Source organism: Drosophila biarmipes, unplaced genomic scaffold (assembly GCF_025231255.1).
Source record: "Drosophila biarmipes strain raj3 unplaced genomic scaffold, RU_DBia_V1.1 ptg000009l, whole genome shotgun sequence".
NCBI lineage: Eukaryota > Metazoa > Arthropoda > Insecta > Diptera > Drosophilidae > Drosophila > Drosophila biarmipes.
The window spans coordinates 1,764,769-1,782,462 of record NW_026114530.1 but is presented as its reverse complement, the minus strand read 5'-3'; the positions used below and the strand labels follow the sequence as shown (position 1 = coordinate 1,782,462).

At 43.9% G+C, this 17,694-nt stretch overlaps 1 pseudogene; it reads right to left on the bottom strand.

The window, feature by feature from the left end:
* The window catches only part of LOC127011810 (uncharacterized), a 129,102-nt pseudogene that overhangs the window by 32,862 nt on the left and 78,546 nt on the right, over positions 1-17,694 (bottom strand).

Here is a 17,694-nt window from a genome sequence, read left to right as displayed (position 1 = left end):
AACGGATGCTGTAAACATCAAAGCCGATATTGTTAACATCGGAGTCCCAAGCGAGCCCTGATTTCGCTAACGTAAGCAAAAGATCCCCAGGAGCGAGACCCAAGTCCGCTAGCGTAAAAAAAAGATCCCCAAAGCGTTTCCTAAACTCCGCTAATTGGTAAATTGCATCATCCTATTTTCCTACTCTCTTCAGTCAATTTTTTGACTTAAATCTCTTAAGCCAAGGTTTGATTATTGATCATTGAACTAGAGAGCAGGCAATCCGTTTTTGAGATCCGAATCGATGAGAACAAATTTGAAAAATAAAATAGCAGTGAATTAAATAAGTCCGACCTATCATAAAATGTAATAGTGAATGAGTGATTTATAAAAATAAAAAAATATTTTTTTTTATTAAATCACATGAGAAAAAATTAATTTACATACATACACATATATACAGCCATAGTCTTATTTCCTTTGTGCAACGTATTTTTAAGGTTTTTTTGAAGCGCCATCTAATATTGTGTGTATATATATATATATATAAACTAATTGTAACGACTTCTAGGTCCAGAGTCCTGAGCGTCGAGATCACATCGTCCAGGATTAAAAGGAGAATAAGTTCGTCGGAACGAAATTCTTATTTTTATGATAATATAACGGGTGTTTTTTTTTAGGTATAGAACGTTGCAATAAAACAGCGATGGATTATTCGATTGACATGAATTTTTTTTATTCGAAAGATTATCTTGTGGCATTACATTTTATATATGATTTATGGCATATGCCACGGCTGGCTCGGATGTAATCCAATCTGGACGTCCAATTTTCGATGACTTTTCCCAACATTTGCGGTCGTATATCGGCAATAACACGGCGAATGTTGTCTTCCAAATGGTTAAGCATTTGTGGCTTATCAGCATAGACCGATGACTTTACATAGCCCCACAGAAAGTAGTCTAGCGGTGTTAAATCACAAGATCTTGGAGGCCAATTTACAGGTCCAAAACGTGAAATTAGGCGGTCACCAAACGTGTCTTTCAATAAACTATTATAAAATAGAGCAATTGCAACCGTTGTTCAGGCGTGAGTCTATTCATGATGAATTGCCAAACCAAACTGAGAATAAATCACTTGACTACTGTTAAATCGGTCGCCATCTTGAACAGTGATGCCAACTTAAAGTTCTCTACCTCTAAAGAAAACAACCGATATATACATATATATATATAGCAAAACACCTAAACTCAATTCTACCGATACCTGCAGATAAATTAGATAACTTATATATTACCAAGAGGCAGTTATAATCACAACGGCTGCAACAGTCATTGTTTCCTATCGTCTAGATAAAAAGAGTTAAGATCAAGAATTAATCTTTTAGAAAAAACTATTTATATGTAATCCCTTAGATCTATAATTTTCCCATAAATCTTATATTTTTTTATATAAAATAATTACATTTATTTTTTAAGCGGCAAGTATCAGCCTTATAGTTGTACTTAGAATTGTAAGACCCCCCGATCGACGTTTGCAGTCATGAATAGTTTGACTTTCGCTGATATGGTAAATTTAATACTCTCCGCTAAATACGATACTCTCCGCTAATAAAATAATTGTCAATTAGATTTTTACAATAAACTTAAGCCTACACTATATTGCTTTTCCAAAACATAATGTGAAAAAGAGTTTGAAAACATTGGCTATAACTTTGCTGATGCGAGAGTGGAGAAGGCCAAGAACAATGACACAAATTTTGACGGACAACCTTGACAAAAGCGGATCAAAGTGCTATTATGGGATTAAATTCGTTTATATACTCGTACGTTCTGTGTGTCTTTCCTGTCACTGTGTGTTTTATCGTTGCTTTTACTGTTGACACGAATCCTGTCACTTTAAATGGGCCCTGTTCCTTTAATGCTAGCTTAGCTGCCTTGGATAATGGCTGTTGTTGTTCCGATATGAGGTTTCCTATTTTGAGCTTTTTGAGTCCTATTTCCAAGGGTTGTAATTCCTGTCTTGATCTTGTTCTGTTCTTCCGATGTACAGATATCCGAACTTGCTTGTCTTCATCATTTTTGCAACGGAATCTCGACTGCCTTTTTTTTCCTTTCCGGATACTGGTGTGGTTTCGTTAAACAGGCTTCCAGGTAGTCATCTTTCCCGTCCGTATAATAGAAAAGCAGGGCTATACCCGGTCGACTCGGATCCTATGGTGCTTTTGCTATCTCTTTCAGCAATTTCCCCGCTGCCTTTGTTGTAAAGTCATGTAAGTCATGTCTCCGGTGCTTAGACTTTCTGAACCCTAGGTGACCTGCTGTTGCTTCGTTGTGGTTTTCTCGCAGAAAGCGCTCTCTCGTCTCCCATGACGATAGATGTCTATACAGTCTAGTGTGATTGTATATTTCCCTCACGAATGGTAAGTACTTGACCCATTCGGCATGCATCTCGATCTGCATGCTCGGTCAGCTGAAATCTACGCATACTAAATTCTTTGTTATTTTTTATTTGATTGCTTTCGACGAACTGTAAGCGAATATTTTTTTATTTTCTTATTTTTTATAGCTTGAGTTGCCGTGTTTCAATAAAAGTACCAATGTTTAATTGGGCGATCGTGTTTTTTCGAGATCTTATGGCTGGCAATTTTCCAATTGTCTTCTGAGGGATTCTTGATTCTTGTATCTGTTAGAATGCCTCTTGCTTATGATTTGATGCCGTGTCTCTTGGGCTTCCTGCGCAGCGCAAGTACCATGCCCATTCTTACGCCAACAAACGGTTTAAAAGCTCAAATCTGCTTGCCCACATAACATCTACTGTAAAAGCCGGTAGGTGGCGCCCTAAAATATCGCTTTGCTGCTTATATATATGCATTTCCCTTTGCTGCCATATTCTGAAGTTTGAATATCTGATAGTCGAGGCACTCGACTATAGCGTTCTTCCTTATTTCCAATTACCAGTCGAGGACTACCAGTTTCGTTGTGCTTGTTTGGTACACGAGCTGTATTGGCACTTCCAGTGCCTCTGTGCCTCTTCTGTTTGTCCGTTCTGCTGGTCTAATGGCTTCGGTTATTCGCTTGCTCTTCCCGTGTCTTGCTATTCTGTTGACTAGCTTTCTGCCGATGAAACTTCGTGTAGCTCCCATGTCAATGGTCCCGCGAACTCATGTGTTGCCTTTATTGACTTGTGCGAGTATCTATTACTTATCTTATTAAGTCGAATGATGTTGTAATGCCTCTGTCTAGTGTTCATAGTTACTTTTGGGGTCTCTACTGGTTTCTTGGTGGTTTCCATTAACTTCCAGGTAGATTCGATTGTCCCCAGCGCGTTTTCGGAGTTTGCCGTTTTCTCGGCTGAGTTGTGCGATCATGTGCTCTCCTCTATTGGTAAACCCACCTAAGTTTTTTCTTTTTGTATGTGTGTCGTAAACCTCTTGATTTTACAGAGATCTCGGGTTCTTTCGCTGGTTCCCCCTTACTATGGTGTCTACGTCTTATATTTTCTATTGCCTTTTCCTCGTATTTCGCTGTTCTGTGGTACTCCAGCAATTTTTTTCTGAAGGAACTCGTGATGGCATCGGGGATGGGTAGGTGTGCCACCAGCCCAAGGCCCAGCCTCTGAGTAGTATTACCATGGATCCTGCAATGTAATAAAGATCTCTTCCATATGTCTCTGCTCACTCCTGAGACTCCCTATCTCAGCTTCGTATCACTCCCATTGAGGCCACTTTGTTCCTGGCGGTCCTGACAGATTGAAAATGTTTAATACGTAGAATATATACATTTTTAATTTCCTAAATATTTTATTTATTTTTTTAATACAAACCTTACAATATCTTTAATTATAATAAATTCTATTTTATTATATATAATTTCATTCTTAAAAATTCTTTTTCATACCCTTGCCGAGGGTATAATGATTTCGACCCCATAAAGTATTAATATTCTTGATCAGCGTCACTAGACCAGTCGATCTAGCCATGTCCGTCTGGCCGTCCGTTTCTATCGGGATCGGACAACTATATCTTATAGCTCCCATAGGAACTATCGGGGAAAATTTAAAAAAAAATATTATATCTTAGTTGTTTTTTAAAATATCACCTCCTAAGCTTGGATATACCATTTTTAAATTAGTTCTGAATTTTGAATTAAATTTTATTAAAATCGGATGACTATATCATTTGGCTGTCATAGGTACCATCTGAAAATTGTTGGGAAAATAATATAAAACAAATTATAGCTTTGGTGTATTTCGACATAAAATCTTCTCAGCTTTGAAATAACATGTTTTAATTGGTTTTAAATTTCAAATTAAATTTTATCAAAATCGTATAGCTGTCATAGGAACAATCCGAAAATTAGTAAGAAAATAATATGAAAAAATTATTTATTAAAGTTGATTATTTCTTATAACTGCAAGGGTATACAATCTTCGGTATGGCTATACTAAAAAAAAATTATATATCAATATACTGTTCGATGACATCATAAGTCAATATTCATTTTCATTTTATTATTATTATCATTATTTTTATAAATAACTTTGTTGAAGCTGCTTAATAATTTGAATTCTTTTCCAACTTGTTCTACTTAATTACCACACATTTGTTTATATTTTAAATTCGCCATGCGCTCTCTTATACATGCAGCTCACACATGTACATACATACATATCTCTCTTTTGTAATTTTGAAATCGAACACTAAAAATCAGTGCATATTAGACACCGAAACAAGTCGAACGTTTTTTTCTAACAACAGAGCCCGCACATTTTGGCGAGCGTGACAGGATAGTGCATTCGGCAAGTCCCATCATTAACCACTTAAAATCATTCCCTCTACATTCGGCGGAGAAATAGATTCCAGCAACGCCAATACTTGGTGTATTTGGGCAGGCAGTGCAGCTCATCGGAATATTGGCAGTGTGTTTGGCATCATCGTTGTATCTCCGGAAGCATCGTTGGATCACCGGTATCATCGCCACTGGATCGTCGTGGTTACCTGCATACAGGGTACGCGCATCATAACCATCTCAAGTACAGCTTTGGAGAGCTAGGAACAGCGGATGAAAAACTCTAAGCTAGACTCGCAAATGTAATCGCGGTTTTGTCATTTCACGTTCAACAAAAGGGCATTGCCAAAATATTTTAATAAGGTATTGCTTCACTCAATAATTGCTCGCATCCATCTGCAGAACGACCTTGCTGCCCTTGAATGCCAGTCAAAAATTTTGGAATCGTATTTTAAAAAATTCTTCAAATTCAATCACACATCGAACTGAATGAGGCTGGATGAGGCTGATGACTGCCGGCAAGAGTTAGAGGACGTATTTATAGAAACCAAGGCAATTATCATCACTCGTAATGGGGCGTCAAAGAAGGACCGGCCAGAAGATGCAAGTTTCTTTAATTCATCGGAAAATTGCGCAACTGGGCACCATATTCGTTTGCCTTCGTTAAAGCTGCCTAAGTTCGTGTGGAAGTATGGTGACTACATGATGTTTATCACTGCCTTTACTAGCATGGTACATGATGACGCTTCAATATCAGCTGTAGACAAATTCAACTACTTGCTTAGCTGTTTGTCTGGCCCCGCCCTGAATGTTATGGCCCCCTTTTAAGTGTCCGAAAACAATTATTCAAAGGTGTTAAAGCAGTTAAAGGAATGCTACGATAAAAAATGTTGATTTTCATAGATCACAATTCTAGCTTATTCGATATTCAAGTTATGAAAAGATCTGATCCCGCAGCTTTGCGCTGTATCTTGGATACCGTCTCTGCGTGAATCGTTGTTATCGTTAGGAACAGAAGCAGTTGTTATGAACGCAATACTACTTCATCTTGTTTTATATAAAATTGATGCAGATTTGAAATTATCGTACGATCGGGTTCAACAATACGAGGTGTAGCCCACTTGGGAGGTTTGTTATCGCAGTTTAAGCCGTCATAGGCAATTTTTGGAGAGCAACGTTAGCAAGGGTGGTTATAAAAAATATTCTGCTGCCGATCACTCTCTCACTCATTGCCCTTCACTTGGTTTAATAGACTGACAGTATAAATTGAATTTCGTCAAGCAATCCGCTCTATTCATAACTTCTTTTCGCACCGGCAGATCTCGATACTGCGTTTGTCAAGGCTTACATCCTACTACTCTGCATAGAACTGCTCATCCAGAGCACAAAACACAAATTGTTTCCCACACATCTCAGCAGCAGCGGGTACCCACACATGCTGTTTCTATGCATTCCCGTCTTTCGAGGCGCGCCTTAATTCCTACGGCAATAGAATTTATTAGGGATACGTTCGAAATATTTCAGCCAGCCAGAGCTTTGCTTGACTCAGGCTCTGAAATAAATGAGAGAAAAGTATGACATTTCTGGCATAGGCGATGTCAGAACGCAGATGAGATTCTCGGTCTCAACAATTATTCGACCACTATTTTCTGTAACTGAACTGCATTTGCAATTCGCTGTAGCCAAGACAATATCGCTTAATCAGCCAGAGCGATTCGTTGACACTTCACAATGGAACATACCCTCAGAGATTGACCTTGCAGATCTAGGCTTCTACATGGCTCACCGGATTGATCACTCATCAGCACACAAGAGTTTTTTGATTTATTTTCTAATGGAAAAATTTCTTTTGGTCCAGGACTTCCTTTCTGGTCAATACAGCACTTGGTTGGATTGTTGGCGGAAAGAATGCTTATATTCCGCAATCTCAAGTCGTAACATACAACATGGCACGATATACGGAGCTGCAAGGTGCGTTAGAAAGGTTTTTGGCTAATCGAGGAGTTTGATTCGTACGATCAAGGTTTCACCGCAGAAGAGCAGGAATGCGAACGGCATTTTGTGGAAAACACAAGATTTCTCAAATCTGGACGGGTGCAAATTTGCTTGCCATTTTAGGAGAATCGTCACATGTTAGGTAAATCTTTGAAATTGCCAAATCTCGGTTTTTGCAAATGAACGTTCAATTCATATGGGGAATACAAAGATTTGAATCACATGCAATTGGCTTCTGATTTCGACTCTCAAAAGACACATTATGTAATCCCTCATCATGAAGTCCTTAGATCAGAAAGCACGACTACCAAGCTAAGCGATGTATTCAATGCATCGTGCAAAACAACGTCGAACCTTTTCTGTAAATGGGTTGTTGATAATTAGGCAAAGCATCCAGCAGAATCTTATCTTAACACTTCTTACCTTTCGCATACATCGTCATGCACTCAGTTCGCTTTAAAATTGTTTCAGCTCAACACTGTCACGTACGGCATGTTCTGCGCACCATTTCTACTTACTGGAGCAGGCAGTGTCGAAGCATCATCTCAAGGCTGCAGAGGTCACCAGCATACCTTCTAAGCCCGGATTATAGCTTGCAAAGTGGAACACAAGCAAAACAGAAGGCAACGCAGCAGAGTTTCAATTCAAGGTTGATACCAAAGATGTAACGAAGACTTTGGGCATGTCGGGACAACCAAAACTAGATGTGTTTTGTTTCAGGTATACCCTACCTACAATCTCTGTCATAACCAAGCGGAGCATCGTTTCACTTGTAGCTCTCTTGTCCGATTTGCTAGGACTCGTATCACCAGTCGTTATTCGATGCAAAATATTGGACCAAGAGTTGTGGATGCATCGTCTAAACTGGGACGATCCACTTTCCCCTGAGCTTCAATCTTAGTCGAAGCGAATAAAAGAAGATTTGCCCAATCTTCAAACCATCAAAGTTCCAAGATTCATTAACTCGTCACCAAGAAATCCATTGAAAATACATGGATTTTCAGATGCATCGCAGCGATCTTATGGCTGTTGCCTATATCTACGAACATACATAAATAGAGAGTTCAAATCAATGCTAATCATCGCCAAGTCTAAAGTGGCCCCAATAAAGGCAATTTCATTGCCGCGGCTAGAATTGTGCGCCGCATATTTATTGTGTCAAACATGGACCAAGATTAAGCATAAATTTGAAAAATACATTGATAATTTTTTCTATTGGACAGATTAAAGAATAGTTTTTCAGTGGTTTACCAAACACTCATCCAGGCTAAACTGCTTCGTCGCCAACCGGATTTCTGAGATGCAATCAACCACGTCAAACATCACTTGGAGTCAATTTTCAGGCAAGTACCAATCCCGCAGACATGGTTTCAAGAGGCTGCGCAGCGTCCGAGCTTATGGAAGCTATATGGTTTCGTGGTCCAAGCTTCGTACGTCAGGACTCAACGGGATGGCCTCAACCAGTACCAAATTCTCAGGACACCAATGAAGAGTTGGAGCTGCGAAAAGCAACAGTCCTCACATGTACCGATAGTGGTAACAAGGAAGATATATTCGACTATGTTATCAACAAATTCTCATCCAATCGGCGCATTTTGCGAGTCATAGCTTTTGTGTTACGCGCCATCAACAGAATTATGGTCCATAGGAAAATAAACATAGTCGCTGTAATTTATATACTAGCAACTGAATACGCGTTCAAGCACATCGTATCACATATTCAACAGAAGACCTTTTTCAACGAAATCCAGCAGCTAAAGAAAAACTAGATTTTAAAAACCGAATTTCAAAAACTAAATTCGTTCCTAGCAGTGATAGGCGGATCAAACGGTTCGATTACACTATTACGTGTAGGAGGCCGCTTAGCCAAGCCGCCCATTCCACTCGATGCCAAATTTCCTGTTCTTCTACCAAAGAATCATTGCATCACATTGAAATTTATTGAATACCTCCACAAGCAGCACATTCATGCTGGACCAAAGGCTCTCATTGAAATCCTGCGACTTCAGGCTTGGATTGTAAACGCCCGAGAAATCGTTCGAAAGATTGTATGGCGCTGGACACACTGTTCCCATTACAAGTCTCGTTTGATGGAACAAAAAATGAGATCACTTCGCTTTTTATTCACAACGACCTTTTTTTGTAACTGCAGTCGACCTATGCGGACCATTTTTCAGATCATACCGCATTCGAAGCAATAATTTTATTCTCTGTTTAAAGCGCTTCGTCTGTCGCAGAGGCATCCCACTACGCTTTTAATGTGAGAATGCAACTAATTTCGTCGGTGCACGTACGAGAAGCTTCAAACGATTGCAATCGAGTCGGAGGCAATCTTAAACTCAAGACCAATGGCACCCCTCTCCGAAGACCCAAACGATGGAGAGGTGCACTTGCTGATTGGCTCCTTTTTTGATGTTCGTATCGGAGCCTTTAATTGACGAGAGCAGACCATCCTATCTTACGCGGTGGCAGCACATAACGTACTTGAAGCAACAGTTCTGGGAGCTATGGAGGCTTGATTATTTACACACGCTTCAGGCGCGCTCCAAATGGCTCAAACCAAATGCCAACATTCAAACTGGCCAAATGGTAATAATTCACGAGGATAATACACCTCCCCAAGAATGGATCTTTGTTCGCATCACCGACACGCATATCGGAGCTGATGGACGAGTAAGAGTGGTCGATATCAAGTGAAAAATGGATCCATTCGAAGACCCTCTGCCTGAGCAACTTGGTGCTTAAATACTCCTTGGATCATTCAACGGGCGGATAATGTTCGATGACACCATAAGTCAATATTAATTTTCATTTAATTATTATTATTTTTATAAATAACTTTGTTTAAGCTCCTTAATAATTTTAACTCTTTGCCAACCTGGTCTACATGTACATACATACAAATCTCTCTTTTTTAATCTCGAAATCGAACATTAAAAATCAGTGCATATTCGAAACCGAAAAAAGTCGAACGTTTTTTTTTAATAACTCTGCATTCGGCGAGTCCGCACATATACATTTTACTGATAAAAAAAAATTTATATAAAAACAACATTTTTCCCATTTTTTTTTGTCAAAAAACACCGAAGCTATAATTTCTTTCATTCTATTTTCCCACCCACCGCCTTACCGCCTTAAGACGGAGGACTTCGCCCAGGTCGCACAAAGACTTAATGTCGCCCTGGACGGCAGATTAGAAGACATGAGGAAGTCATTGTCGGAGTATTACTCCGAGACAGAGAACGACCCACAACTGGCCGACATCTGGGCTGGACTGGAAGCTATGTATTACGACAGAGCCGGCCTGAGTACCACGCTAACTAACGCTGAAGGGGATATCCTAGTAGCAAGTTTGAGAGTCGACAACTTGCAAAGGGAGGCCCACAGGAGAGAGTCAAGCCAGGACAGGAAGACAACGGTGCTAACCTCTACCCCCAGCCAGTCGGATTATGCAAGGCTCGCTAAACAAGTCCGCAATTTTCAGTCAGGTTCGACGGGGCGGAGAAACCGTTCGAGTTCCTGGAAAGTAGAATGGTCCGCCAACACCTACGGCTTAGACCTAGACATGATCCCCCGAGCAATGCCGGAGTTGCTGAAAGAAATGGCGTTGAAGTGGTTTATCGCCAACGATAAACAATGGAAAACCTTGCCGGAGTTCATTGAGAGCTTCCATCTTTACTTTCTGCCGAGAGATTTCTTTACAGGGCTGTCGGATCAGGTCAGGCAACGAAAGCAGGGTTTCAGTGAGTCATTTAAAGACTACACGATAGACATGCAGACGATGTCGAGGCCTCTAAGCTATTCTGCGAGAGACACCTTAAAGATCATAAAGGAAAACTGCACCCCAAGCCTAAGGATCTTCCTAAGGGCGTACAAAGTGCCGGACCTGGACACGTTGATGCTATTAGCCGATGAATACGAAGAACTGGAAAAGGAACGGGAAGCGTTCGCCCAAGAAAACAAGTTCTCACAGGCAAAGTCGTCACCACCAACGCAGGTCACGTGCAGAAGATGCGAGGAGACAATTTTCACCGCCGCAACGAGTCCCACGACAGCAGGCAACAGGAGCACTACGAGGAGGCCAATGGACGCCAGAAGGCGTGAAATGCCCAGCGACCTCAGCCGCAGAAAGGCGATCGATCACAAGATGCTACCTCTTCAAACTAACGGGCAAGCTAATCGAGGAGGAGCAGCAGTTGTCCGCAGCGGTGACGATTGGGGGAGGCACGTAGAAGGCCACGATCGACACCGGGGTAACAGCGAGCTTTATAAGCAAGGAACTGACGGACAACCTGGCTGCCCTCGGGAGGATTACGAGGACACGGCGGCAAGATAGGTTGGCAGACGGAAGGTGCGGCGGGATCGATGAACAGCTGGAGGTGGAGATCGCATTCGGGAACAAGTGACTGACCATGAGCCTGCAGAAACTGCCAGGGGTAGTGGATTCATTGGTATTAGGATGGAACTTTCTAACTCAAGTCGGAACCAAGATAAGGTGTGATGGACACGAGGTGATAATACCGGCCAGGAACCGACACAATGATGGCTCGAGGAGAGGCTATCGGTAGCAGTCGTACAACAGGAAACCGAATATGACGAACTTCCTGGTGGCAGAGCTATCCAGTTTCAAAACCATGACAGGAACGTCGAACATGGCAGAGCATCAAATAACGATGAAGGATGACAAACCAATAAAACAGCGATACTACCCAAAGAACCCGAAAGTTCAAGGGGGATCAATGCAAAGGTGGATGAGCTACTCCAAATGGGATGCATAGAGCACTCAACTAGCCCATACAGCTCTTCCATCGTGATGGTAAGGAAGAAGACAGGCAAGTGGAGACTGTGCGTCGACTTCAAACAGATCAACGCCAAATCGATTAAGGATGCCTACCCGATGCCTCGAATAAATTATATCCTCGATCAGCTGAGAGAGGCAAGGTACATAAGCAGGCTGGACGTGAAGGATGGCTACTGGCAAATCCCGCTGAAAGAAAGCCGCAGGGAGTGCACTGCGTTTACTGTGCCGGAAAGGGATTATTCCAGTGGAGAGTAATGCCGTTTGGACTCCATTCGGCATCTGCAACCTTCCAGCGGGTGTTGGACCCGAGATGTCGCCGCACGCATTTGCGTACCAGGACGATATTATAGTGATCGGGCGCTCGCTAGAAGAGCACAAGGCAAACTTGAAAAAGGTATTTCGGCGGCTGAAAGACGCAAATCTGAGGTTAAACCCGGAAAAATTACTATTTTTCAAGACGGAGCTGCTATATCTGGGTCATAGAGTGACTTGCGACGGGATAGGCACGGATTCGGAAAGGTAGCGGCCATTGTCGAACTAAAACCGCCGTCAACAGTTAGAGAGCTCCAAAAGTACCGTCAGGGCGTAGCATCATGGTACCGGGGATTTGTACCTGACTTCGCAAAAATAGTTAAACCTCTCAACGATCTGCTGCGCAAGGGAAACAAGTGGGTGTGGACACAGGAACATCAATCGGCATTCGAACATGTAAAGGCAAGACTGGTGGCAGCCCCTTTTTGGCGTGCCCGGATTATGAAAAACCATTTGTCCTGCAAACGGACGCGAGTGATTACGGTATTGGGGCAATTTTGACTCAGAAACGTCTTTAATAATCCATAATCAAACTTCGGCATAAGAGATTTTTCTCAAAAATCTGATTAGGGGAATCATCCAAGAGAGTCGAAAAATAGGATGATGAAAATTGTCAAATAAATTTGAAATTGCCAGATGGGCCCTGAAATTGCAGCAGTATGACTTCGAAAAAGCGTACAGGAAGGGATAACTCAATGTGCTGGCAGACGCATTGTCAAAGCAGCCACAACCAGTAACACAACGAGGGATCAAGGAGACATCGACGGCGAAAGCCTCCGCAGCATGCAGCTAGATTCAGGACATGCGCGGAAAGATTAGGACCCAGCCACAAAAGTACCCGGACTACGTGATGGAGGGAGACACCTTATACAGGAACATTTCACACAGAGCAGGCAGGATGTCGCGACGTGGAAGATGGGCGTCCCGAAAGCTCTACGAGAAACGGTGCTGAAAGAGAACCACCACTCCCCGGCAGCTGGCCACGTGGGTAGCCGAAGGACAATAGCACGTCTGGCAGCCTGGTACTGCTGGTCAGGCATGCACCGAGATGATCGAGACCACGTAAGAGGGTGCGAGACATGTATTAGATTCAAGCCGAATCAGATGCCGGCGTCTATGAAAATGCTTACGCAGGTGCCGGAGGAACCATGAGCTACAGTATGCGCAGACTTCGTCGGACCCATGCCGCGTTCAAAACAACCAAATGCTGCCGGTTCTCCAATTGGACTGAATTGGTGCCGCTGCGGAGCGCGACAGCCGAGTCCCTAAAGAAAGCGTTCAGGGAGCGCTTCATCGCAAGTTTTGGGGTCCCGAAGGTAGTCATAACGGACAACGGAGTACGTTCAAAGGCAAAATCTTTAAGAGTTTCCTGGCCGAGATGGGAGCCAAGCAACAGTTCACGGCTCCATATACCCCGCAAGAGAACCAGACAGAGAGAGCAAACAGGACCGTGAAGACAATGATAGCGCAGTTCACAGTGCAGAAATCAGAGAAACTGGGACGATAAATGGCCTGAGATCATGCTGGCAGAAAATACGGGTGTTTCGGTTTCCACAGGCTGCACACCGGCGTTTATTACTCAAGGCATAGAACAAAGGCTACCTAGCGCCCTACACGGCAGAGAGACCTTGAGAAGAGGGCGACCCGCTGAGACTCCAGGAAAGAAGGCCATCAAACTCGGGGAAATCTTCGAGATTGTAAAGCGGAATCTGGAGAGAGCCTCCCAGGCTCAGGCTACGCATTACAACGTAAGGAGGAGACAATGGACACCAGCGGTGGGGGACGTCGTGTGAGCCAAGGAGCATCATTTGTCAAAGGCGGCCGAAGGGTTCGCAGTAAATTTGGCCCCAAGATACTACCGACCTTACCAGCTCACGGATTTTGCGTCACCAGTAATCAAAATACGGCACGTGAACACAAAAAAAGAGAGGACCATCCACGTGAGCGAGCTGAAACAACAAAAAACACAGAACACAAGAGAGCAGCTACAAGCAGATACGTTGAACAAAAAGCCACAGTAAAATTTCAAAGAGTCCAAAAGGATACTACGAAAGGAGTCCGAGGATAACTTCAAGGATCTTCAAAGGCCACGCCGGAAAAGGGTACAAGGATAGCTCCAAGGTTGCCCAAAGGACACGAGGATAACGCTCAAAAGGACACTGAGCAAAGGTTCCAAGGATAGCTCCAAGGATTCTGAAACGATACGGCGAAAATGAGCCCGAGGAGATCTCCAAGGAAACTCAAAAGATACTGCGGAAAGAGTCCAAGAATAACTCCAAGGAGATCAAAGGATAAAGGGAGCGAAAGAAGGCGCACAAGGATAACTTCAAGGATCCTCGAAGGATAATGGGGAAAGACTCCAAGGATCACTTCTAGGATTCTTAAAGCGTACTACGGGAAAACTCGAAGGATTCTCTGCAATGCACTACGATACAATCATATACAGTACAATGAACACGTCAAGGATAACGTACGCAGAAAGGAACGAACCAAGGTCTCCAAAGATTCGATTAGGACTGGCTGGAAACACGCAGCAGCAGTCTGCCGAAGGAAGGGGGAAGTCGGCACAGCTAAGAGAGCTGTACCTATAGAGGCCACGCATCCGGGGAAGGGCATAATTTCCAAACGAGGAGATGGGATCGCCGTCCGGATTGTGGTCCAAACCAGCTAACTTAGCTTCAGGAGTCTGAAAGGGCACACAAAGGCAACCTGCCTAGAGAAAATAAGTTGATGAGCACATACAAGGAGTCGGGTGCGAGATCAGAGTACTTACTTAGTGGCGAGGACCAGTGGAAACGCCGGGCTGAGGGGTAAAAAAACTAAACTCCGACCGACAGGTGTAATTACGACAGGTGTATAAACAATTGCAAAATCAACTTGCAACAGGGAATGGGGCTCCTCGATAGGCGGTCGATTGGCACTAGACGATAGTGCGATCGATGAGCACAAGCAAAATAAAAATATCGGTGATGATGCGATATCGATATCGTGAGCAGGCCCTGTGGGCCGTATCGATAGCAGATTAGTATCGGTGCCCAGTGGGAACATATGGAGGATCGGCGCGGGAGATTTAATGTTGCTATGCGGAGGACGACCTGCACTGTAACAGGGTAAAAACGTCGAGGGAACGTCGAGGAAGAAACGAGGGAGCGCCGAGGGAATCGAAACGAGATGCGCCATGACTCGGGGGCTAGGATACACAAGGGAACGCCGGAGAGTGGGAGCACTGATTTTTTTAAATCTTTCCCGAAGTAAGGGAGGAATGTGAAGAGTTGAATAACTCCACACAAATCCCAGCAGCAGATAGCCGGCCGCTCACCAGGTGCGCGGCGAATTCGCGTAGTGACGGTGCGGCGAAGAGCCGTTGGAGAACGTGAGAGCTTGGAGATCAAGGACGGAGAAGAACGCGGGAGTTTGGAGAACGCGGGAGTTTGTCGAGCATGAGAGTTTGGAGACAAGGGAGTTTGGAGAGCAAGAGGGTTTGGAGCCCAAGAGAGTTTGGAGACCAAGAATAGAGAAAGAGAGAGCGAATACTTGGCGGGCGGTGCGAGAGTGCCGTGTGCAAAAGGAAGTAACGGGACGCCGCCGGACACCACATCTCGGCTGCGGAGCGGCATACAAGCATGCCATATGCATCATGGGAATCAGCGGGGCTGCCGTCAGGCTAGACATCGGCTGCAAAATCAAACCGGAGCCATGGACTTTGAACCCGGTGTGGACAGTTTCGGAGAGCCGTGCGCAAAAGGGGAATAACGGTTTCCGGAGGCCCTATATAAACCCGCAGGGTGCTGGCAGCTGGATGAGTCGATTACGGTCAGTCGAGGAAAAGAGTCGAAGAGTTAAGACAAGCAATCGATCGAATACCGAGTGAACAGAAAACCAACCAAGTAAACTACAAGGGGGTACCCAACAAGGCGAGTCGTCGAAAGCAGCGCCGTAGGAGCCTACAAGGAGCAAGATTGCCACGTCGAGACGTTCGGGATCGGGACTACAAGGAATCTCCGAACTGAGGCACAGGTGGCTTGGGTCTAAAGGGGCACCACACGGCTAAGTTAAGGCGGTCTGCTTATTCCTGCCAACGAAGTCTGGCGTACCGGAGACAAGAAATCGTGAGCTCGGAGGTAAGGCTGTCAAACCCCAGCGTACCTCGCCTTAAGCACTTTGGCGTGTCCTGGCGTGAGCCCCGTGCGCCAATTGGAGTTGAGCAGGTCCTGGCGCGATCAGCCAGAAGGGAGAGCGGTCGACCGGTACGGCACGGACAGTAAGCGAAGGGGTGTGGCTAGGGTGGAACGCTCGTTTACACAAGGCGTAGAAGGGAAGTGAAGAGCGAGGCAGCTTCCTGCCATTTCGCCTTGACTGTCCGCACGATCTGAACGGAAGCCACAGTGCCGAGCAGTCGCCGAGTCAACGCGTCAGGAACAAGCAGCGGACAAGAATCTTCAGGGAGCTACAAAACTGGAACACCGCGTCAACGAGTCGAGAGAACACTAAAAAAACCCCTACCGTCGGAGACAGCGAGGACAAGCAAATTAAAAAACCGACTGCAGTTATACCCGCAATAAACCCACTATGAACCCGTGAATTCTGTGCTTTCTCACTGAACTACTGGGAGGTCACTTTATATACATTTTGTGGGACGAACACACACAATCTACTGAGCTAGCCGCACGCATGCAAATGAATTAGTTCGTTACAGTTTTCTGATTTGCTGTTGGCTAGGTGCTCCCTAGCGCCGCAGTTGCGGCATACAAATACAATCAAAAGATTTCCCCGCCTTAGTGTGAGTGTCAGTTGCAAAATTGTGAAAGTAAACGGTGCCCCACGAAAGATTTGCATTTTAAAATCGCTATTAACAACCAACGAGTGTATATTTTTCAAATTTTTAGGAGCTGCGAGGCGGCCAGTTGATATCGCCGTTTCGGCTTATTATGCGATTTTCAAACGTACCGCACAAAAGATTGATTGTGGCGTTGGCTGTGTAGCACGTAGTGCCGTTCTGCTGAAACCATAAGTCGTCTACACCTTCCTCTCCATTAACCGTTATGGCGGCTCCGTCCGTGTTTTCAAAAAAGAACGGCCCCATGTTGCCACCCGACCACTAACTTCACCAAACAGTCACTCGTTGTGGATGCATTGGCTTCTCCAAGTCCTGTATCAAAGACTTAAGTTTGACATCTCCAGAAATAAGAATATCTAGTCCGGTTAATGGTTTGAATGGTGAAACTTTTGTACTGTACTTTCCCTACATGCTTATACCAGCAACCTGGACTTGCATGGCTTAATTTGGAGAGCATTGGAACAATTATTTTATGCGTGCGTTCTACTTGTCCGTTTCCCCTAGGTACGCCTGTAGCAATCAGAAAATGTTGGATCTTCTCCCTGTCGCAGTACCCCCTAAACAAGTGGGATGTGAATGCAGCTCCACGATCTGATACTACTCTGTACGGATTTCCAAAACAAACAGCCTGGCGCTCCAAACAGCTGACGACTTCATCAACCCCTGTTCTTCGAGTAGGATACAACCACAAAAGGCTAGAGCTTTTTAGTTAAATCCATCGGGCCAACATGATTGACATGGTACTCGTATGTGACAAGCGGCTTGTCAGCTTTGTCTTGTAGTATGCAAGTTAATTGTCAGCCGGAAAAATTAAATAAAAAAATTAATTTTTTATTTTTAAATATATTTTGGTGATAGACCTTTATTGAAAATTAGTAACACAATTATTTTTATTCACTTCTCATACTTCTTTATGATTATCAATCGATCGCGTTCTCGATCAAATTCGGACTGCCTACTCTAATCTTGAACCAAATCCA